The sequence below is a fragment of the Erinaceus europaeus genome, chromosome 21, assembly GCF_950295315.1.
Source record: "Erinaceus europaeus chromosome 21, mEriEur2.1, whole genome shotgun sequence".
NCBI classification, from domain to species: Eukaryota; Metazoa; Chordata; class Mammalia; order Eulipotyphla; family Erinaceidae; genus Erinaceus; species Erinaceus europaeus.
The window spans coordinates 20,272,334-20,296,234 of record NC_080182.1 but is presented as its reverse complement, the minus strand read 5'-3'; the positions used below and the strand labels follow the sequence as shown (position 1 = coordinate 20,296,234).

Genomic DNA, 23,901 nt, shown 5'->3' with positions numbered 1-23,901 from the left:
TTCTGTGACTCCCATACATTAAGCATGTGGTTAGAGCTGGCTTCAGACAGGGCTGGATTCAGGGTTCAAATGGTATGCGCTGTGTATGCTGTGTCTCATCTCTTGACTCTGTCTTCTTCCAGGGCAGCTTTATTCTCAACATCAAACTTATAGGTATACAGCTACAGTGACTTAAAGGCCAGTCTTCTCCCTTACAAGAGGGAGTGAGTAGAATATTTTCTCAACTTAATAAAGAATCTGATTCTTTTCCACAGTTCTGATTGGTCGATAAGCCCATTCCTGAATGGCTGTAGTGAAACTGGTTATACTGTGGCGATTGACTTAATTGGGGTCACAACCTACAAACCCATCCAGGACTGGATTGTTACCAGAAGAGAAACAAAGGGCAGATGTTTGCAAAAATCTTTTTCCTCTGAGTTCTATGATTTCTATGCTCCTATGTTTTTAATTCACTTTATATTATTTTATGCAGCACCAAGGAGTGGAGTGGTTTTATGCCTTCACAATACCGTCAAGCAACTACTCTAGCCCAGTTCTTCATACTTTATTTTTAGAGAGATAGAGAAGTGAGAGGTAAAGAGTTGGCAAAGAGACACTTCAGCACTGCTCTGCCATTGATGGCACACCCACGTGGTCCTGGGACTATCCTCAGGATCTCACACACAGCTACAACATAAAGTATTTCTGTGCCTCTAATCCTGCTTTGGCTAAACTGTTTCTAAGAGATGTAAATGTGGAGAATGAATTGGTGTGAAAATGTGAGCAATGAATTTGGTATTGGAACTAGGGGTCTTGAATTCTAGTCTTTATCTTACCAACAGTGTGATTGAGTGAGTTACTTCTCTCCTGACCGTCACAGAAATCTTTAGCATCTTTCCAGTTCTAATATTCTGAGATTCTCAGAAGTGATTCATTTGATTAAAGGTCCATCCACGAGGCAGCGGCAGTCAGATGGAGTTTCTTCACAGCAGCCAAACCTTTAGTAATGTAAGATGTCAGTGTAAATTCCTTCCTGCTTACCTTTTTTTTTTCTTGTATTTAATAGAATCCCAAAGTGCTGTACTTTAAGGAGCATTTGTACTGCCCTTCTGGTTAATCTTGCTGTGAAAACCTGCTGCATTTGGGACCACATTGCATATTTCCATAACAACAGGCTGGGTAAACCTTAAGTGAGAGAGGTGATGAGTGTTAATATAAAATCTACTGGAAATCAATTCTTCTAAATACTTTGTCCTTCCTTGAAAAAAAATCATCTTATTGAGAAAAATTTAATCCCTCCGATCATGATTGAGTTTCTATTGACTCATCATTTTTCCTCAGCAGAAGTGATTTAACTTCCAGAAAGTACTTAAGGAGTCACTTCGACATTCTTTTCTGCCAGAAAGTAGAAAATCATATTTTACTTTTACCTTAGAACAAATCGGTTTTAAATTTGAAGTTTCTAGCCCACAGTTATGACTGCTTGGGTTGCAGTCTTGGACCTAAACAAAGAAAATGTCTTCTTGCCTTGACTGAGGGAGTAGGGACACATCAATGCTGATGTAATTATTTGTGGCACCTGTCTGTTCTGATGGGCAGGCTCCTTGCTAAGTTTAGGGCATCTTTACTAGAGGAAATCTTTACCCTCTTCACATTTGGGACCTTTTGTAGTATTTCCTTTTAATCGTAACCTGAGAGTAATGTGGGGCTTGTTGACATTGACCTCTACTACGACTAGCACCTGTGTAATAAAAGCAGTGACTGTGGGTCCTTGTTCACTGAGTGTTGCCAAAGAAATATACAAACGAAATAAAGTGGGAAAACTACTGGGGAAGAGATTAGGGGAATAAAAAAAGAAGAAAACAACTGAACTGTATCTTAGAGATAGAGAATCTTGTCTTGTTCCAACAGTAACTCACTGTAAGGTCTTGTGCAAGTAAGTTACTGATTATTTATAAGTCATAGTTGCCCCAGTTGTTAAATGAGGACATTGGAGTACATCAGTAGACTTCAACCTTGTTTAGAAACTAAGCCTCAGATAGTTACTAGAATGGTCAATGTAAATGTCAGTACAACCACTTAAATTTAAAATAAATTTATTTCACCTCTAAGTGAGGTATTTGTGGCGTTTTATTTGCTAATAATGACTGTAACAATGCTTCCTTTATATATGTTGTATCAGAAGTGGAAGATTTGGCTCTTCCTTGTGATAATGGAAAAGTTATTACAGTAAGCTTGATATATGACTTCAGTATCCAAATCATAAAAGCATCTAAACAGCTTCCACTGGCTTCTCTCACTCCTGATATCTTGAAGTCTCTGTTCCAGAGAGATCACATAGAGGTGGAGATTCATTCCTCAGGTACCTCCTCTGTTCCAGTCCTCAATTCTTCGAGGCCTCTAGTCCAGCAGCAAGTTGCATGACTGAACTTGTCTTTATCTGGCTTTAGCCCCACTCACTATCTACCTGCAAGTACAAGAGAGACCTAAATGAAAACTACCTTGCTGAGCCCAGTCAATACCCCCAAATCTGTGATTAATAGTAAAAGTGGGAGTCGAGTGGTAGCGTGGGTTAAGCGTATGTAGCGCGAGCGCAAGGATCTGCATAAGGATCCCAGTTCGAGCCTCTGGCTCTCCACCTGCAGGGGGTTCACTTCACAGGCGGTGAAGCAGGTCTGCTGGTGTCTATCTTTCTCTCTCCCTCTCTGTCTTCCCCTTCTCTCTCCATTTCTTTCTGTCCTATGTAACAATGATGACATCAACAACAATAATAACTACAAAACAATAAAAAAACAAGGGCAACGAAAGGAAAATAAATAAATATAAAAAATAGTAAAAGTGTAGACGATGTAGGTTGAGGTGGCTCTTTCTATAGAAACAGACAATTTCTGTCTCTAGTTATCTGATCTGTATAATGAGGAAGTTAATGCACACTTCATGCTATTGTACAAGTGAAAAATATTTAACAGGATCTGATGTACTGCTCAAGTAATCTTAGTTATTTTTATTAATAATCTATAACATAGCCTGATGTTTTGTTCTGTGCAGAAACTACATCTGATCCTGTACTACTGCAGTGTTTATTGAATTAAAGATCTCGGTCAGAATCGTGGAGAATTCAGTGTTTTTTGAATCTTCTGTTTTGAATTAGGAACTCTGCGTCTGTTGTATAGGGAATTGTACCTAATGTTCAGATATGCAGACACTTACCTGATGTTCGATTCAGATCTAGTACTCAGAGATACTGCCAGATGAAAGTGGAAAAGTGATTCTGGCCTGACCAAGAGTGTCTCTATGCTGGATTTCTCTTCTTAGGCTGCTGGAAGTATGAAGGAAAGTCACACCGGAAGCAAAAGCTACAGGTTACCATGGCACTAACAGAAAGCTCGATTGTTTCTAGCTGATCCTAGAATACCATTGGGCCAATATTTCTAGTGACTGCCTGCACACTTATCAAGAGATCACTCTAGATACTAAAATTATGTTTTTTTAATTTACTAGCTTATTTGATAGGTATATTCTAGACTTATAGAAGAGAGCTGATTGCCCAGAGATAGTTGACTTCACAGATCCACTTAGCTTTGTATAAATAATACCATAGGAAAGAAATGACACCTTCCTATCTGTTGCTGATGGCACCTGCTCTTCTCTCCTAGGAAGGGTTAGTTTTCCCTATTTAGATTTCAAGGTCATCATGAATGATATCTAAATATGTCCAATACTGGCTACATTGCTGGTGTTCAGTAGGTGGGAAATAATATTTTGTTTTGAACCATTGGTCTATGCCCTAGAATACAAGTACTTACTCTCTTTTCTGTATTCAACATAGCAATGCTATTCATAAAAAAGTGAAATAATATAATAGTCCTTTTAAAAATAACATCTTTTGGTGTAAATTACTCTGCTATATGTACATATGCCTTGGGTAAATCCAGCTACTTAATAGTGTAAGTCTGGTTTCATTTTGATAATAGGGTATTGTTCCACTATGAAATGACTAAGTGCACTTTGTGTATATCTGTTAGAACCACAATAAAATATTTTCATGGAGTCTGTTTTTCTGAATAGAGAGTTCAAAATAATTTACATGCATTTTCATATTCCCATCATCCTCCTCGAATAAAAACCCAAACCCTCCTATTTCTGGAGCAGTTTTTCCCTTTTTCTGTGTCGCTCTTTTGCTCCTCTTTTCTGACTCTCCTCCAGCCACTTGAACCTCCAGTGAATTTCACAGTTCACCTCTGTTTGCTAATTTCCTCTCTTTCTCTCTCCCTCCTCTCCTGCCTCACATCCTTTCTCCCTTCAATCTTTCTTTATAGAGACAGGGAGGAAGATATATGTATGGGGAGAGAGAGACTGAGAGAGAAAGAGAGAGAGGAAAAGAGAGAACAACTCCAAATCTTTCTTTAATGTGTTGGCAGCTGGGTTCGAACCTGGGTCATGCACATGACAAAGTACCACATTATCCAAATGAGCTATGCTGAAGGCCCCATTCACTATTTTTCATATTTCCTCTCCCTTTTAAAATGGCTGCCTCATTTAAGAGGGTAGCATTTACTGGACATATCCTTTACCAGCATGACGGTTGTGGACCACCAGGGAAATATGTAGGCATTGGTTATGGGTGTGTATCTTTGTAACTAAGCTATTTCCTTCCTTCCTTCCTTCCTTCCTTCCTTCCTTCCTTCCTTCCTTCCTTCCTTCCTTTCTTTCTTTCTTTCTTTCTTTCTTCATCCAGGGTTATTGCTGGGGCTTGGTGCCTGTATCATGAATCCACTGCTCCTGGAGGCTATTTTTTTTCCCCTTTTGTTGCCCTTGTTGTTTTATCATTGTTGTGGTTATTATTATTATTGTTGGATAGGACAGAGAGAAATAGAGAGAGGAGGAGAAGACAGAGGGGGAGAGAAAGATAGACACCTGCAGATCTGCTTCACTGCATGTGAAGTGACCCCCCTGACCCTCCATAGGTAAGGAGCCAGGGACTAGAACTGGAATCCTTTTTCTGGTCCTTGCACTTGTGCCACGTGCGTCTAACCCTCTGCGCTACTGCCCGGCCCCCACTAAGCTATTTTCTAATTGTCATGCAAGTTAGATAAAGAATAAGACTCCCCCAGTGTTGCTTGTTTCAAACAAACAACTAACAGCAGCAAAAGGGTCAGCATAAGAATCTAAACATAGGTAGCTACATTTGCTTTTAATATGTAGAGCCACTTTTAAAGGAATACAATACCACATACAGATTAATAGTCTTCCAAAAATTCACTATTATTGATTCCTCCCAAATCTGCCTTTGTTTACATTCTCTAAGCTTGCAGTAATCTTCCCCTAAAGCTGTCTGTCAGGTTGGCCCTCTCTCGGTGCCATCATGTCTTCTAAAGTGTTGACCTCCATGAGATGGCCTGTCTGGAACTTAGCCTTCATGTTCTTGCTCATCTGTACTCCTGTCTCCGGCACCACATCTTCCATTCACTTTTTCTTCCTTCATTTTATTGGGGGATTAATTGTTTATAGTATACTTGTTGACACATGAGTATAATTTCCCATCTCCTTGAGATAGGTATCTGCAAAATATTTTCAGCTTCAATTTAAGGAAGACCCCTACCTCAATACACACACACACACACACACACACACACACACACACACACACACACACACACACTGTCTTTCTCTCTCTCTCTCTCTCTCTCCTGTCCTCCATTCCTTTCCAGAGTCCTATGCTTTTACTTTATCAGAATTATGGGATTCCCCTGTGAGCTGTAGGTGCTACTCAATGCTACCAAGCTGTTCAGCTCTTAAAGGAGTCTCTCAATGCTTCAGACAGTCTTTTCTATTTTTAACTTCCCCAGAGGTTTATGTTCCTATGATACCTTCCATCAAATACACACACAAATTTTTTCCCCATAAGGAAGACTGACTTTTATTTATTAACACCAGTGTAGTGATTCACTGGCTTTGTTTTTTTAAAATGGTTCAGCATAAAATGAATGGGTAGAGGAGACAGCACAATGGCAGGTTCTATCCTGGGGCTTTTTCCATTTACAGTATATTTATTTGTAAGGATGTCCTTACAGTTAATAAAAAAAAAACCCTGATATGATAGGGTTTGAATGCTATTTGTTGTCTCATGTTTCTGGGCCTCTACAGGAAATATAGACTCCAGGTAGGACATGCAGTACCCCAGCATGCTTCTTCTGGGCCCTTCCCTGATCTGTTTCAGACAAGACTCTCATCTTATATGATGGTTGTCAATAGCAGTGGTGGTAACTGTTTCCTTATTGGGAACTGAGGGTCATGCAACATATTCTCCTTACTCTTTTATGGAGGGGAGACAAAAAGACAGCTGAAATAAATGGAGGAGAGACTATATGGTGGGGCAAGAATAAAGACCTAAGTCAGATAGAGCAGGGGAGAGTAAAGTCAGTTGCACAGGCTGAGTTAGAGAGTTATCTAGACTTAGACTGGAAAGACAAGAAGCACTTTAGTTCATCACCCATGCATGTGTAAGATATTGACAGCAAAAGAAATGAGGAACAAACTCTGAGAGAAAATTAGGTCTGTGTTATAATTAGCCACGCCTTTGGTGTTTTCATGAAAGACTATAAATTAAGATTTACACCCAGTTTCAATTATTTTGGTTGCTGGATTTCAACAGGTACTAAAGGTTGGTTGGTACAAGACTCCTTTGCTGTTCTCTATTATAGAAAGGTTAACTATAAAATTTATCATCCATTGGGGGGCTTGAAGCTGAAGGCAACCCTGTGATTATTCTGGTACTAAACGTGTCAATAGAATATACTAAATAAAGACTTGATTTAGATACATATTAATGTATTTTGATATTATAGATACAATTAAACTTTCCATGTGATTATGTTTAAGGTTGGGACCTTGGGTGATGGGTAATAGTGCAACTGGTAGAGAAGACATTTGAAAATCTACAAGGATCCAGGTTTCAAGTCCCTAGTCTCCACATTCAGAGAGAAAGCTTCATGACTGGTGAAGCAGAAATGCAGATGCCTCTCTTTCTCCCTCTATTTCCCACTTCCCTCTAGTTTATCTCTGTTTCTATAAAAAATGAATAGATTAAAAAGAGAAAAAAAATCAATATCCATAAATAAATGAAGAAGTTTTTAGGAAGGAGGTGGTTAATACTCAGTGCCGGCACTACAAATCCATTGCTCTGGAGGCCATTGTTATTCCATTTTATTGGATAGGACAAAAAGAACTTGAAAGAGGAGGTGGGGACAAAGGGAGAGAAAGGTAGACACCTGAGGACCTGCTTCACATCTGTGTAGTGTCCCCCTTGCAGGTGGGGAGCAAGAGGCTTGAACCCGGATCCTCGCATATGTCTTTGAGCTTAGTACTACGTGTGCTTACCTGGGTGTGCCATGGCTGGCCTTCTGAAATTTCTCAGTTTTCTGCAAAATGCTCTCATCCTCCACCATTGTGCCCCAGAACCTGAAAGCTTCCCTCTCCTCCCAGAGTCTTTACTTTGGAGCGGTACAAACCCTGTCCAAGGTCTGCTTTGTGCTTCCCGTTCTGTTCTTAATCTCAACTTCTGTCTGTGAGTGAGATCGTCCCATATTTATCCTCTTCTTTCTGACTTATCTCACTTAACATGATTCCTTCAAGCTCCATTCAGGATAAGATGAAGAAGTTGAATTCATCTTTCTTAATGGCTGAGTAGTATTCCACTTGTATATATATATATATATATATACCACAACTTTCTCAGCCACTCACTCTTCTGTTGTTGAACACCTGGATTGCTTCCAGGTTTTGGCTATTACAGTTGTGTTGCTATGAACATCTTTTTGGATGGGTGTGTTTAGTTCCTTAGGACATACACCCAGGAAAAGAATTGCCAGGTCATAGGGTAGGTCCACTTCTAGTTTTCTGAGAGTCTTCCAGACTGCTCTCCACAGGGGTTGGATCAACTTATATTCCCACCAGCAGTGCGGGACTGCTCAATATAGGACTTTATCGAAACACTTGCATCCTTAAAAGACAGGAGAGTGGGATGACCCCAGAGTACCTGAATTAATTTGAACTGTTTTGGTTTCCTCATTTTGTTAAATGTATTTTCACTTTGAGCAAATGACACATGAGGAAGAAGATAAATGATGAATAATCCCCTATCTTCTCCACATGTGAAAAAACTATCAGCTGGAATGGTTTACCAAGGTAAGAAAGAAATTAGAATAATATTCTATACTTGTAGGATAAGTGGTTTCTACCAAATAGAGAAAGATGGTCACTTTTTAGGAAGATGAATAATAACTTGTTGCAGGTGTATATGATCCAGGGTCCAAAACCTGTTTAGTTTGATATAGCAATGAGTGCTTGGGGGAGATGCTGATTTCTCAGACCAGAAAAAGTTTCTTAAAATTACATCCCGGAAAGAAATAATCTGGTTTTGCGGATATAGAAATATTTAAGTGGAGTCATTTTGGTTTTAACATTTTCACACAAACTATGAGTAAGAAATCCTCAGATTCAATCTGCCAGACTTCTTTGGTAATTAAATATCATTTGGGGGATATTTTCCAACATGTTCTGGAGAGTGAGGTAACTGTCTCCTATTCATGGCAATGGGGAGAGAAGAGGCTGTTTCCAGAGACTTTGTGTGACTCAAGCAGTAGGTCCTATCTTAATGCCAAGTAGGTTTCCCATGAATCAGGAGGGTATCTTAGGTTAGCTCCTTAGAAACAGAGTAATACAAGAAGAGTAAGACAAGTGTGCTGAGATGTGCTTGCAGTATGAAGATGGAAACAGTGCTGAGCAGGGACATGGTATCCTCAGCACTCTGACTCCTTCCTGGTCACACGGGTGTGGGGGGTAGTCTCTGGAGCATGGAATGTACCTCAAGTTAAGTCTGTCTTAAGGCTAGAAGACTGACTGGTCTTTTATGTCCTCAAGTCAGCCATTTATGGCTGAGGGGAACCCTAGCCAGGAGGGAGAAGTATGATCTCCATGCTAGTTATCTTTCTCTTGAAGGCCACTCTTTGGAGAAAGCAGGGTGCAGATTTGAGCCATAGGGAGCCACCACTCACAGCAACTGAGGGGCAGGTGTGCAGACCTAAGGAAGGTGATCCAGGAGACACACCAACAGTTTCTATAGAGGATGCCTCCACTTGATGCCAACTCTGTACCTCTTTATGCTGCCTTGAGAATTCACGTAGCACACTGCAGTTATCATTTCTAAAAGAGAGGTTTCCTGTTTGTCAGCCTTGCCAAATGCACAGAGGATCTCTTTAAAAGGGAAACTTGGTGGCCACCTTGGCTCAAATTGTTTTTATTATAACTTTAATTAAATATGTAGGCTTAAAAGTTCCAATAGACTTCTTCCACTTACCTTTCTTTAAAAGGCATGAAATCAAAACAAATTGCAAATTAAATTTTAAAATGTATAAGACCATTAAAAATTAAATTGACAGCATAATTTCAGTTGATGGATGACACTCTTTAGCTGAAACTGAATTGCCATTTCAAGAGGAGTATGTGACTGTGAAAAAGACTGTCTCTTTGTTCCACACAGCCCTTGTTTTGGGAGCATATTGTAAGTACCAGCTTTCCACCACTCTTCTGTAACAGAAATTCTGCAAAAACCCTAAGAGACTACTAGGTTCTCTGACTAGTGGAAACTGTAAAGCTTTTTTTGTCCTTTGCTGGTCAAGAAGGGGTGATTTAACTTTGACATATAGTTGCCTCTATGTACTACTAGCCCACAACAGTCAAAGGTGTATCTTGGCATGACTCGTGACCACAAACCAAAATGTCAACTTTTTTTTTTTTAATTTTGATAAACTTGTGCATCACAACTTTAGATCACACATGCACAGCTTTATCAAAATTAAAAAAAATGTTCCAGCATTAAAATTTCATTTAAAGAACTCTCAAGAGCACTCAGGATGCCCATATATGTTGCCGGTACATCTTTGGTGAGGAGGTAGCAGCAGCTCATTCCCATGAAATGGGAACATAAAGAAGTCGCCTTAGTGGTGACATACTTGCAGTATTCAAGAAAGCACCATTCTGACCCCTACTGGTTGGAAGAAGAAGGTGGATATGAGGAAGACCCTTGAGTGTGGTTGAACCATTGGCAATCTGAAAGATCCATGAGCAGACTCAGTGTCCCATATCTCATTTTAACAGTTATGATTTAACTTCATGTATGTCTCTGGCTAGCTGCCTATAGAGGTGGTCCCTTGTCCTATGTGAGCCTTCTGCCTTGCCATTGGTTGGGTGCAATGAAAACCACAGGGAGCCACGTGCTGGAGAGTGCAGCAAGGGAGTTGGGACACTGGAGTAACCGGTGCATCCTGGGAAATTTGAAGGTTGTCGACTGGCTGTTCTAATTGGGAAAGTTTGTGGACCAGAGTGCTTATGCTTCTATAAGGGAAGTCTGTGACTTTCTTACTCTCTCTTACTCCTAAACAAAGGGTGGGAGAGTGGGCAGTAAGACCTTGTACCTGGCTGTGCACCTGCATTGCCATGTATGCAACTGAGGCTCAAGCCAGGATCCCAGATCACTGTGGTGAAATTTGAAGTCATTTAAATTTACAAAATCGTCCTGGGATGGCGAAGTCCCAGCAAAAACAACAGAAGAAAAGAAGGAGGAAAAAAAAAGAACAGGAAGAAGAAGCAGGTGGAGGAAGAAGAGGTGGTGAAGAAGAAGGAAGAGAAATGAAAAGGGCTCTTCCTGAAGCAACCCAAGACCCATATGCACAATGATTAATGAAGGCAAATAGAAAGAGGAGCTTCTCCGCTGTCATTGCTTGAGTGAAGTAGGCTACAGAAATTAGATCTGCGCTGGCTCCAAGAGCCAGTGTAAGTGACAGTGGGTTGAGTAGTCTGGTAGTAGAGGATTAGGCATCAAACCTACTATTTCAACATAAAGTACAAAAGAAAACCAGGCAGACAGTTCTGGTAGCACAGCTACAGATTCACTCTCTTAGATAATTTCAGTTTCCCATCAGAAAAACGCAGAAAAGATTCAGAGAGGATGACTTCCTCAGATTCTCACTCATTTGATGAATAGTTAGTGGTCAGTGTTCTCTAGATGCTGTTCATAATGCTTTGTTCCAGACCAGCAATGGCATAAGCAACTCATGCCTTCAAGAAGCTCAAGGTTGAAAAGTGACAGGGGGTGATAGTGATAATTGCACCAGGCAGTGACGGTGCAGTGGGATCAGAGCTTTGACAGAGAAGCTATGGAAATTATGTGGCTTTCGGGAGGGTCACCTGGCCAGGCTTGAGAACCAGGTGGAGCTGCCTAGAGCAGGAGGTCAACGGAAGTCTCATGTCCCCTCAGTGTGCTGGCCACAGTGGACAGTGATCAGACGAATGTCTGATAGAAACTCAGTGGTTCGGGGAGTCGGGCCGTAGCGCAGCGGGTTAAGTGCAGGTGGCACAAAGCACAAGGACCGGCATAAGGTTCCCGGTTCGAACCCCAGCTCCCCACCTGCAGGGGAGTCGCTTCACAGGCGGTGAAGCAGGTCTGCAGGTGTCTATCTTTCTCTCCTCCTCTCTGTCTTCCCCTCCTCTCTCCGTTTCTCTCTGTCCTATCCAACAATGACGACAACAACAATAATAACTACAACAATAAAACAACAAGGGCAACAAAAGGGAATAAATAAAATAAAATAAAATATTAAAAAAAGAAGAAACTCACTGGTTCTCAGAGGTAGACAGGCAGCAAGAGATCCCAGGAAAATACTCTGGCTCCACTTCCATGTTCTTTCAGAGCCATTAACTGAAAGAAGGGAATTTTTAAGATAATCATTTTCCATTTCTGTTCACCACACATATATACCATGACAGCTATGCCTTCTGGAGCTCTATTCAAAATTCATGATTCTGTTTTCTTTTTTATTTTATTTTATTTATTATTGGATAGAGACAGAGAAATTGAGAGTTCGGGGGGGGGGAGATAGAGACACCTGAAGGTCTACTTCACCATTCATGAAACTTTCTCCCTGCAGTTGGGGACCAGGCCCCTGAACCAGGTCCCTGTGCACTGTAGTGTGTGTGCTTAACCAGGTGCACCCCTGCTGGCCCTCATAATTCTATTTTCTACCTATAAATCATCCCCTCTACAAAATTTGGAGGCCAAGATAACTCCACTGCTTTTGCCTCACTGCTTCCAGTACATTCCTTTCATTGAATCTAATCATAGGGGGAAAAAAAGGACAACAAAACAAACAAGGGCTGGCAACATAGCTCACGTGGATTTGTTATATATGTCACCTCAGTCGCAGCCCATCTCCCTCTGTGTTGGGTAGCTTCAGTGCCGTGCTATCTTTCCCTTTTCCCATGTCTGCCTTTCTCTGTTTCTATGAGAGAGTCTGCTCAGATTTGGAAAGCCCCAACAGCTCTACCGATGAAAACCATACATACATTTCTCATTGGTGGTGGTCTCTGACATTGACTTCTGAATGAGTGTGTCCACATGGAGTAGTCTAGAGCCTTGCTACTCACTCAAAGTGTCATTTCCCAGCTACTCACCTCAACATCGTACTATCCTATCCAGGCTCAAATTGTTAATATCCCAGGTCCTAACAAAAACTACTAAAGCGGGACTTGAAAATAAACAAGAGCACCTAAGTGATTTTTATGAATATTCAAATTTGAAAAAAGTGTTCTGCAGAGATAGTGTACGGAGAGCTTAATTATAAATGACATACAGGTAGTTTACAGTGACTTTATTTGTAAGTGTAGCATCACTCTCATCATTTGTCTTATCTTAAAATTAACAAATTCTTGTGGTTATAAAGGCTAGATTACTAGTTACTGACAATTATAGCATTTTTGTAATATTTATTGTGAGTGTGTAGCATGCTTCAAATTAACAAAATGAGTTTTTAAACCAAGAGCAAGCAAGGGGCCAGGTGGTAGCCCAGCAGGTTAAGCGCACATGGCGCGAAGGGCAAGGACCAAGAACCGGCAAAAGGATCCCGGTTCCAGCCCCTGGCTCCCCACCTGTGTGGGGTGAAGGGTGTGGCTTCAAAAGCAGTGAAACAGGTCTCTAGGTGTCTATCTTTCTCCCCCCCCCAGGTCTTCCTCTCCTCTCTCAATTTCTCTCTGTTCTATCCAACAACAACAGCAATGACAATAACAATAATAGCAACATCAAAGGCAACAAAAATGGGAAAAAATGGCCTCCGGGAGTAGTGGATTCATGGTGCAGACACTGAGCCCCAGCAATAACCCTGGAAGCAAATTTTAAGTATGTCAAAAATAAATGCTAACTACTATCATTAGCAAAATGAGTAAAGCAATATTCAAAAGTACATCACATGAGAAAGAAACAATAATCATGGAAAGATTAAGAATGTCATTTAATCATTAAAACAAACAAATCAATTGGGACTTAAACATAATTCAGCTGCAGAACAGGTGAACTTTTGGCATGTTCAGGACCTGAATTTTAACCCCTGGCGACACACAACATGAGAGCACCACACAAAAGAGAAACTCCATGAGCAGTGGGGTGTTCCTGTGATACCCCTCCTTCCTCTCTCTCTCTCTCTCTCTCTCTCTCTCTCTCCCCCTTTATTTAGGATTAAGAGTCCACCAAGAGCAGTAGAGTCATACAGTCAGGAAAGCCTGGTGGAATGAAAAGAAACATTAAATAAATCTAAAGGAAAGGAAGCATTAAATCTGAAATTAAGACAAAATAAACCAGTATATGTTAATAGTACAACTGGGGAGCTGTGAGTATTTTCTTCTTTCTCTCTCTCTCTCTCTCTCTCTCTCTTTCTTTCTTTCTTTCTTTCTTTCCTTCTTTATTTAAAAGGCAGAGAGGGAAGGGGGAGCTAGAGGAGCACCTGCAGCACTGTTTCTCTGCTCCTGGAGACCCCCCCCCACCCCCCGGGCTTGAACTAAGTGTCTGCATGTGGTAATATGTGCTTTACCACATGGGGCACTATCTGGCACCTGAGCACTTTCTTATTTAATTAAATATTTTTATTTTTATTTATTTTATCTTAATGAGAGAGATACAGAGAGATACCAGCACACTGGTTTATGGTGGTGTTGGGGATTGAACCTGGGAGCTTGGAGCCTCAGGCAGGGTATGGAAGTCTTATGCATAAGCTTTATGCTGTCTTGAAAGCCCCAAGAATTTTCTTTATACAGACTTTTCTAACTACTAAAATGGGTATTGTGTGTTTTCTTCAAGAATATGAGAAAGAATTTAAGTGCACACATCACAGTGTGCATGGACCCAGGTTCAAGCCCCTGGTCCCCGCCTGCAGGGGGAAAGCTTCACTAGTGGTGAGCAGGGCTGCAGGTGTCTCTCTGACTCTTTTATCTTTATCTTCCCCTCCCCTCTCAATTTCTCTCTGTCTCTATCCAATAACAAACAAATAAAATATTTTAAAAGAAGAATAAGAGAAAGAAGATCCTTCATCTTCAAATAGCTTTATGGTTTTAAAGATTTCAGAGAGGAGAGAGTGAACACAAGAGTACTGTATTTTTTTTACTTTTTGTCTCAGAGAAAGCTTTATGGCTTTTATATATGTTTTCTCTGGTTTTATCTTGTACCAGTGATACTCTAAACAGAATTACCTGTTCCAATTTCAAAACTGTCAGATTTATATACCACTTGTTCAGAAATCCTTTGAACTAGATAAGAATTACTCTTGTGAATGAAGCTTAACTGTATCAATTGTCATTTTCTACTTCTTCTTGAGGTTTTCTGGGGCTTTAGAAAAATACTCTCTAAACAAGAGAGCTTTGTTCAACACCAGTTTTGACTGCAGCATAGAACTCTTTATGTGTGCAAGTGACATGCAAATGCCTTTTATATTTATTTAAATTTGAAAGCAATAAAATCACATCAATAAAAATGCTTGAAATTGGGAGTCGGGTGGTAGTGCAGCGGGTTAGGTGCAAAGCGCAAGGACTGGCATAAGAATCCCAGTTCGAGCCCCCGGCTCCCCACCTGCAGGGTAGTCACTTTACAGGCCGTGAAGCAGGTCTGCAGGTGTCTATCTTTCTCTCCCCCTCTCTATCTTCCCCTCCTCTCTCCATTTCTCTCTGTCCTATCCAACAACGATGACATCAATAACAACTATAATTACAATAATAAAACAAGGGCAACACAAGGGAATAAATAAATATATATTAATTAAAAATGCTTGAATTTTTAGTATCATATATTAGACTACCAATATACCAAAACCAAGGAGGTTGTCAGAAATAGTTGCAATGATTAGCAAAACTGCTAAGCCAGGCAAAGATCATTGTCAACAGAGATATTGAAAAAGAAGAGGAAGAGATGCTTGAAAAAATGTGACATCATGGAAACTACCTCTATCCAGCTTTGACTATGCAAAAATTTTCCATTCATTTACACTGAATTAGAATTAAAATTTTTGAGACAAATTATTCCAATTTTGAATTCAAATGAATGTTGCCTGGAGCAGTGACATATGCCTGTGCTTGCTACAGGGGAATCTGTTCAAAAAGCCAGTTTATCTCCAATCCAAACTGCATTGATTTCTATTTTAACAAACTTCAAGAAGACTAGTACTTGCAAAAACCAAACTTATGGCTAGTCTCTTTTTTTTTTAAACATAAGACATAATTTTTAAAGCTTCCCTTTGTCTTCCTTTCATGGAGTCTTATGATTTTAGTGCTTTTCACAGAAAAAAAAGATTTCCCAGAAATAAAACTCAACTTATATAACATTTTATCACATTGTGATAAAAAACCCAATTTGAAATATTTATTGCAAGACATTAAGTTATAATGGTATGATGGTAACCTTCTTGTAGGGTTAAATTTAGCCTCATACTGAAGATTCTTTCTTTCTTTCTTTGTCTCCAGGGTTATTGCTGGGGCTCGGTGCCTGCACTATAAATCCACTGCTTCTGGAGGCTAATTTTTTTCCCTTTTTGTTGCCCCTGTTGTTTTTGTTATTATTATTGTTGTTACTGCCGTCATCATTGTTGGATAGGGCAGAGAAGTTGAGAGAGGAGGGGAAGACAAAGAGGGGGAAGAGAAAGATAGAGACCTACAAATCTGCTTCAATGCCCCTGACATGACCCCTGCAGTTGGGGATCCTGGATCCTTAAGCAGGCTCAAACCCAAAGGGGAATCCTTAAGCCAGTCCTTGAGTGCTTAACCTGCTGTGCTACCACCCAGCCCCAGAAAAGGGAAGTCTGAGATAGTCCTAGGAGGAGGAGGTGACTTGACATAGTTAATTATTGAGTTGAAGATAGTAACTTGGTCAGTGTTCTGCCTGCAATTAATATGCTCAAATTGAATGTGGGACATAAACGGGTAAGGTCAGGGACTTTTCTTCACTACAGCCCTGCTTCTTTGCCTTTTTTGTCCCTCAAGAACAATGCCAACTTGCTCTAGAAGAAAGTTTGAGAAGAGGCCTTTCTTGATCCAGGAGGCTGTCATTAAGAGGCAGGAAGATCCCTTCCTGTTTGCCCCTGAATTCTCTCCCATGCTCCTCCCTCATCGTTTCCTGTATAAATGTTCCCTGAAAACAGAAGGAACTGGGATGTTGATTTGAGCATGATTCCAGTCTCCATTGTGGATTCCAAGGCCAATAAGCAAGCATGTTCCCTATTTTATAAAGAAGGCTTCTGTGATGTATCAGTACTTGGCTTTCTGTGATAGCACACCCGTATTCAGATTCATCACCTGAACAATACAGTTTTTATTTTTACCATTCTTAGTTGTTGTTTTTTTTTCCTTCTGCAAAGAACCTCATATAACCTCATATAATCTCATTTATTTATTTATTTTTATTAGTGATTTAATAATGACTGACAAGATTGTGGGATAAGAGGGGTACAATTCCACACAGTTTCCACCACCAGAGTTCCATATCCCATCCCCTCCATTGGAAGTTTCCTTGTTCTTTATTCCTCTGGAAGTATAGACCAAAGGTCTTTATGGGGTACACAAGGTGGGAGGTCTGATTTCCGTAATTGCTTCTGCTGGACATGGGTGTTGACAGTTTGATCCATACCCCCAGTCTGTTTCTGTCTTTCCCTAGTGAGGTAGAGGTGGGGTTTCAGGACTTATTGGTGAGGTCATCTGCCTAGGGAAGTCATGTTGGCATTATGACGGTATCTGTGACTTGGTGGGTGAAAAACATTAAGATATAAAGTGTCAGAGCTCTAACTCATTGTCTTACCCATGTATTATACCACTGAGCCAATGCCTTGCTCCTTCAGTCTCCTTTAGTTCCTTGTACATACTCATTCTCCCCCTTCCTCTGTGTGTGTAAATATGTATATGCACTCTATATATACATATGTACATATATTATATATATAGAATGCATATATATAGTCTATTCTGTATGAATGTATGTATCGATGTACTTATAGGCATTAGCTAACTAGAAGTTATATCTCCTAGTAGTAGTCCCTCAATAACCTGGAAATCAGAGGTCTAGAGGGATAGGGGACAAAAGATATATGTGTATATTTTGTCTAAGCCTGCACTCTGTCAAAATCTGTTGGACACTCTCACAATTATTTTGAAGCTCTGCTCAGTCACAGGAATAAAGATAAAACTGTCCTGACAAATTATATATATCCTAATAGGGCAGACAGATGCATAAACTAGTACTTAGAAAGCAAATCAGGGAGTATGAAGGGTGTGAAGGAGGCACAAAGGAGGGGCAGATAATCCATCTGTTGGGGCAGCTGCTAGAATCTTTAGAGAATGTGGGGTTTCCTGAGACTTAGAGACTGAGCATGAATTAGACCAGTGGGCAAGAGAGGGAGCAGGGTAAGATGTGCTTTGGAAGAAGGATAGTTAAGATGAGGAAAACACTGAGGACAGAAACAGCTTATGGCAGTAACCATAGACTGTAGATAGAGAAGAAAATCTCAAAATTGTAGGGCTATCAGGAAAATCTTGAGGGGGGTGGCATGGGAACTAGAATGTTAAAAATATGAGATATTATTGAGAATGTTATGGCTGTGTATTTGTTTTTTTTTCAATGTTTTTTACTGTTGTAGTTATTATTGTTGTTATTATTGATGTCATTGATGTTGGATAGGACAGAGAGAAATGGAGAGAGGAGGGGAAGACATAGAAGAGGAGAGAAAGACAGACACCTGTAGCCCTGCTTCACCACCTGTGAAGCGACTCCCCTGCAGGTGGAGAGCCAGGGGCTCAAACCAGGATCCTTATGCTGGCCCTTGCGCTTTGCACCACCTGCGCTTATCCCACTGCACTACCGCCTGACTCCGGTGGCTGTGTATTTGAACTGTAGAATTCTCTGGAGGTTTGAGTGAGACCAGACTGAAAATCAGGAGAGAGGTTTTAGCAAACTCAAAGAATATAGGCAAAGAGATGGTGAAGACCTGGGTTTGAGCAATAAAATAGAGACAGAGGAAAAGGGGGTGCTAATCAAGATTTTTCCAGAGAAACAAACTCAATAGGATATAGGTAGATGATATAGATTTGGTGACAGGTTAAAAATTAATATTCAAAAATCAGTGGGATTCATCTATGCAAACACTAAGTCAGAATAAGAAATTCAGAAATCAAATCTCATTTACCATAGCAGCAAAAACAATCAAATACCCAGTAGTAAGCCTAACAAGAGAAGTGAAAGACTTGTATGCCAAAAATCACATTACTATTTAAGGAAATAGAAAAAAATATACAAAGAAATGGAAAGTGATCCAATGTTCATGGATTGGAAGACTTGATGTCATCAAAATGAATATTCTGCCTAGAGCCATATACAGATTCAGTGCAATCCTCAATTAAGATCCCACCAAATTTCTTTAAGAGAATAGAACAAATGCTACAAAAGTTTATCTGGAATCATAAAGTACCTAGAATCTCCATGGCAATCTTGAGGGAGAAAAATGTCTAGAGGCATCACATTCCCAGATCTCATATATATAATAAAGCTTATGTAGGAAAAAAAAAAAGCCTGGTAATGGAACAAAAATAGACATAGTGACCTGTGGGATAGAATTAGAGCCCAGAAATAAGCCCCTACACCTAGGGACATTTAATTTTTGACAGGGAGACCCAAAATATTAAATGGAGAAAGGAGTGTTTCTTTAACAAATAGTGTTGGAAAAATTGGGTTGAAAATTACAGAATAATGAAACTGAACCACTTCATCTCACTGTGAACAAAAGTATACTCCATATGGATCAAGGATTTTGATGTTAAATGATAAACCATGAAACATTTAGAGGAAAACATTGGCAAAACTCTTTGATCTAATTTTGTAGGTGTTTTCAATGGCTAAAATCCATTTGCAAGTAAAGCAAACAAACCAATGGGGCTACATCATATAGAAAAGCATCTGCACAGAACCTGGACTGGAGTTGGTGTATTGCACCAAAGTAAAAGATTCTGGGGTGAGTGGAGGGGAGAGTACAGGTCCTGGAAAAGGATGACAGAGGACCTAGTGGGGGTTGTATTGTTATGTGGAAAACTGACAAATGTTATACATGTAAAAACTATTGTACTTACTGTCAAATATAAAACATTAATTCCCCCAATAAAGGAAACAAAAAGAGAAAAAAAAAGTCAAGTCATGGGCCCCTAAAATAGACCTACTAACTTTTTCCAAAATGGAGACCTCAAATCTCATCTGCTATATTCTTGCCTTAGGTTCCAGATTGTTAAACAATTTGTTCTGCTTTATATTTTAATGCTTTTTCAGACACCAAGTTTCACATTCTACCATGACACCAGCCTGACTCCCCTGGGCAAACGGCCTCACCAATGTACCTTAGAGCCCCATCTTTCCGGAGCCCTGCCCCAGTAGGGAAAGAGAGAGGCAGACTGGGAGTATGGATCGACCTGTCAACACCCATGTTCAGCGGGGAAGCAATTACAGAAGCCAGACCTCCCATCTTCTGCACCCCATAATGACCCTGGGTCCATACTCCTAGATAGATCAAGAACATGAAAGTTTGCAGAGGGTGCTCCCATGTCGTGCAGAAGTCTGAGCCTGGGTACTTGGGCATGGTAAAGCGTGTGCTCTGTCGTGTGAGATGTTTTCTGGCCCTGCTTCTCTTCTGGTGGCTTTCAGTGAGTGGAATGCAATGCTAGAGGAAACCAAAATCTCACCTGTACTCACAAGCCTCATCCCACTACCCCCTTCCTTTTTTGATTTCTGGCTCTCTCTGTCCAATAAATAAATACAAATAATAAAACGGTTTTGAGAAAATCAGTTTACACTTTTGACATTGAAAAAGTCATGGGGCATTAGGTGGTAGCACAGCTGGTTGGGCACAGAGGCTACCATGCACAATGACCTAGGTTCAAGCCCAGGTCTCCATCTGCAGGGGGTGGGGTGGGGAGCATTTCAGGAGTGCTGAAGACGGTCTCCAGGTGGCTGTATTTCTCTTTCCCTCTCTATCTCCCCCTTCAGTCTCAATGTCTCCCAATCTTTATACAAAATAAATCAATAAAACATTTTAAAAAAGAAAATCATTGGGTGAATAAACATCAAATATGTATAGAGAATGAACAGCATTTGCAGTAAATACGGATAAGAGTTAATATTATATACTTAGGCTTCAATAATTTGTACCTCTGGTTTTGTTTTTGCTTATTGTCTCCAATCCTCTTCCTCCTCTTCCTTTTTTTCCCTCTCTCTTTCTTTCTACATTTTTTTAAGCTTTAGGCATGTATCTTCCTGTCCTTCTAAAGATAATTGTCAGTACATTCATGTACTTAGCAAAAAATGAGATAATAGAATGAAAGTAGGTGAAACAGAGACTTGGTTAAGATTTAGTAAGAAATGCTAAGTAAGGCCACACATTTTCTTAGAAAGAAATGAAAACTGTATTTATTGTCTGCAGAAAGAAAATGAGGCCATTTCTGGCTATCAGTGAGATGTTTTGTCACCAAGTGAGTATTTACTGCCTGTTTTGCATTTTCACTCTCAACATTTAAAGGCTTCATGTGGGTGAGTGTCAATTTCATTGATATGGTCTGTTGACCTACAAGCCAGTAGATCAAACATCTCACTGCATCTTCTGAACACTTTGAACAGTTACAATTTCAGGAAAGGTATTTGAGTTTTCTGAGGGTGAAGCTGGCACTTGGTGATTCTATGTACCTCTAAGTATGATGCCATTAGATGGTAAGTTTGGAATTAAATTCTCTTCAGCATGTGTACTTACTTGAAGTAATATTATAAAGCCATACTGGAAGTCATCTGCATGTGTAATCTTTTCACTATCTTTGTGAAATGTTACATAACATTGGTTTATAAGACTGTATGCTTACTTATTGCCACCAAGTTTATTACTAAGACTCAGTGCCTGGTACCAGCACTACTAATCTGCTGCTTCTGATGGCTGTTTATTTTATTTTATTTTATTTTATTTGACAGGTCAGAGAGAAATTGAGAGGGGAGGGGAGAGAGAAAGACAGCCATGAGTGAAGTATCCCCCCTGTGCTTCACCAGGTGTGCCACTGCCCAGCCCCCCTTCACTTCCTTCCAAAGTCACCCCTATACCTATTACTATTTCCAAATGTCCTCCCTTCCTCCCTTCCTTCTTTCTTTCTTTTCTTTCTTTTTCTTTCCTTCTGTTTCCTTCCTTTCTCTTTCTCTTTTTCCTCTCCTCTCTTACATAAGTGAAACAGTGCTTGGCTTCCTCTAGTGTTTTCCAGATTCACGTTCCTTTCAGTGATGGCATAAAAACAAGATTCCTAGTGACAAATACGCCAGATCCTGGAGGAATGGGAATGGGGGTACAGAGCCCTCTGGTTCACTTCCCCTATTATTTACCTTTCTGGGAGTACAAACCAAAATTTATGGGGTGCAGAAGGTGGGAGTTGGCTTCTGTAATTGCTTCTTGGTTGGACATGGATGTTGTCAGGTTGAACCATGTCCTCAAGCTGTACTTTGAGTTTTATCCAGGTTTTTGCATTGGTCCATCAGTTCAGGTAATGCTCTCTATTTTTCTCATTACGTTTGCTGCTTTGTGAGTACCTTTGCTGGAGGTCGGCACTGCTCATGAGCAGGACTGGGAAGCAACCAGGTGCTCATAGTCAGAAGTGCCCTGAAGAGTGTAGCATGAAGGGCAAACAAGCCTTGTTGGTGATCATGAGTTCAAGTTCATGAATGCCCAGTGGTCATTAGATTGTCATGGACATGACGTAAGGTCTGAACAAAGGATAGAGCCTTTGTCCCAGGTGGTGACTGCCCACACTCTGGGGCTAGAATGCTGTGAATTGGCAAGGGAGTAAGCTAGGCAGAGGAGTCTCTTGTTAGATGGCTGTTTTGGGAGGTCTGCTGGGTACTTCATGACTCTAAGTGTGTGATGTGTTTGCTAGCAGTCTGCTGTGGGTTGGTGAGGGATGGATCTGTTTATTTGGCAAGAGTGAATTCTGTTGATAATTTGTTTCTTAGTTCTTGGATAAATCAACTGCTTGCTGGGGAGTGGTTTGAGTTCTACTCCCCAAATTTGACAACAGCTCAGTAAATATAAATATGGGATTCAGATATGGAGTCCATCAGTTCTGCTTTTAGAAACAATTCTCAGAATGGCAACTGCCACAACTCTGAAGCAGTGTTTACCCTATGGTAGCAGTCAGTGGTGGTTTCCTCCTTTTCTTGCTCTTCCTTGGGGGGTGGCAACACAGTCAACTGACCTTCACCAACTTCTTCATATAGAAAAACCAAAACACAGCTGCAAAGACAGGGAAAGTCACCACAGCCCCAATATTTCTTTCAGTGTGTTGGGGGCTGAATGCAAATTTGGGTCCTACCTATGTCAAAGTGAACTATCTTGCCAGCCTAACCCTATAACTTCTTTTCTTCTCTCTATCACTCTCTCAGTCTCTCCCTCTCCTTTTCTCTCCTCCCCCCTCTTTAGGGTTATCGCTGGGGCTTGGTGCCAGGACTATGAATCTGCTTCTCCTGGCAGCCATTTTTTTCCCTTTTATTGCATAGAACAGAGAGAAATTGAGAGGGGAGGGGGAGAGAGAAATAGAGATAACTCCAGATCTGCTTCTCTGCTTGTAAAGCTTCACCACTGCAGGTGTGGAGTGAAGACTTGAACCTGGATTCTTGCGCTTAGTACTATGTGTGCTTAGCTTGGTGTGCCACTGCTTGGGTTCACACTATAACTTCTTACCTCCCATTCCAGTGTTGTGTAAGTACAGAATCTTACTTAGGGCGTGGGGGAGTGGGAGGGGGTAACACAAAACCATTCCCTAGATCCCCACAATAATGTTCTGCACCTTATAATTCTCTTCCCTGTTGTAGTTTCTTGTAGTACAGTGGAATTCCTTGCTTACAGAGGGCTTCTGTGTCCTAGTCACCTGGAGAGTATTCTTACCCTAGCAGCTTTTAGTCCAGTGCCAGTTCTATTTATTTAAAATTTGTTATTATCTTTATTTATTTGTTGAATAGAGACAGCTAGAAATTGAGAGGAAGGGGAAGAAAGAGAGGGAAAGAGACAGACACCTGCAGCCTTGCTTCACCACTTGAAAAGCTTTCTCCCTGTAAGTGGAGACTGGGCACTCGAACCCAGGTCCTTATGCTTTGTAACATGTACACTCAACCAGGTGCACCACCACCCAGCCCCCTAGTTCTGTTTCTATTCAGGTTGGTTCATATTTTGGTGTAACTTTCCTCCATGTATGTCTAATTGAAAGGTGAAAGAAATGACACTGAGAGAGGTCAAGAGACCCATGCTGTAGATGGTCTCATCTCTACTTGGAATGTTACAATTAGCTCAGCTACTTAATTTCTCTGACTACAATTTCTTCTTTTATTCAATAATGATGTTGATTCACATTAGGGATCCTAAGTAGAAATTACTACAAGAACTGGACAGTATAAATAACATCTGATGCACATGGTTTATATTGCCATGTGTCGTATCGCTCATTTTCTTCACAATCACAGAGACAATTGTGTTGAAATGTCAGCTTCTCTTACAGTCC

The 23,901-nt window shown here is 40.5% G+C and overlaps 1 protein-coding gene and 1 pseudogene across 1 annotated transcript in view; one reads left to right on the top strand and one right to left on the bottom strand.

The window, feature by feature from the left end:
- The window catches only part of LOC103108595 (protein arginine N-methyltransferase 3-like), a 137,201-nt pseudogene extending 129,774 nt beyond the window's left edge, over positions 1-7,427 (bottom strand).
- Positions 1-23,901, top strand: part of GADL1 (glutamate decarboxylase like 1) — a 439,849-nt gene that overhangs the window by 118,148 nt on the left and 297,800 nt on the right. The gene's annotated exons all lie outside the window — the stretch shown is intronic.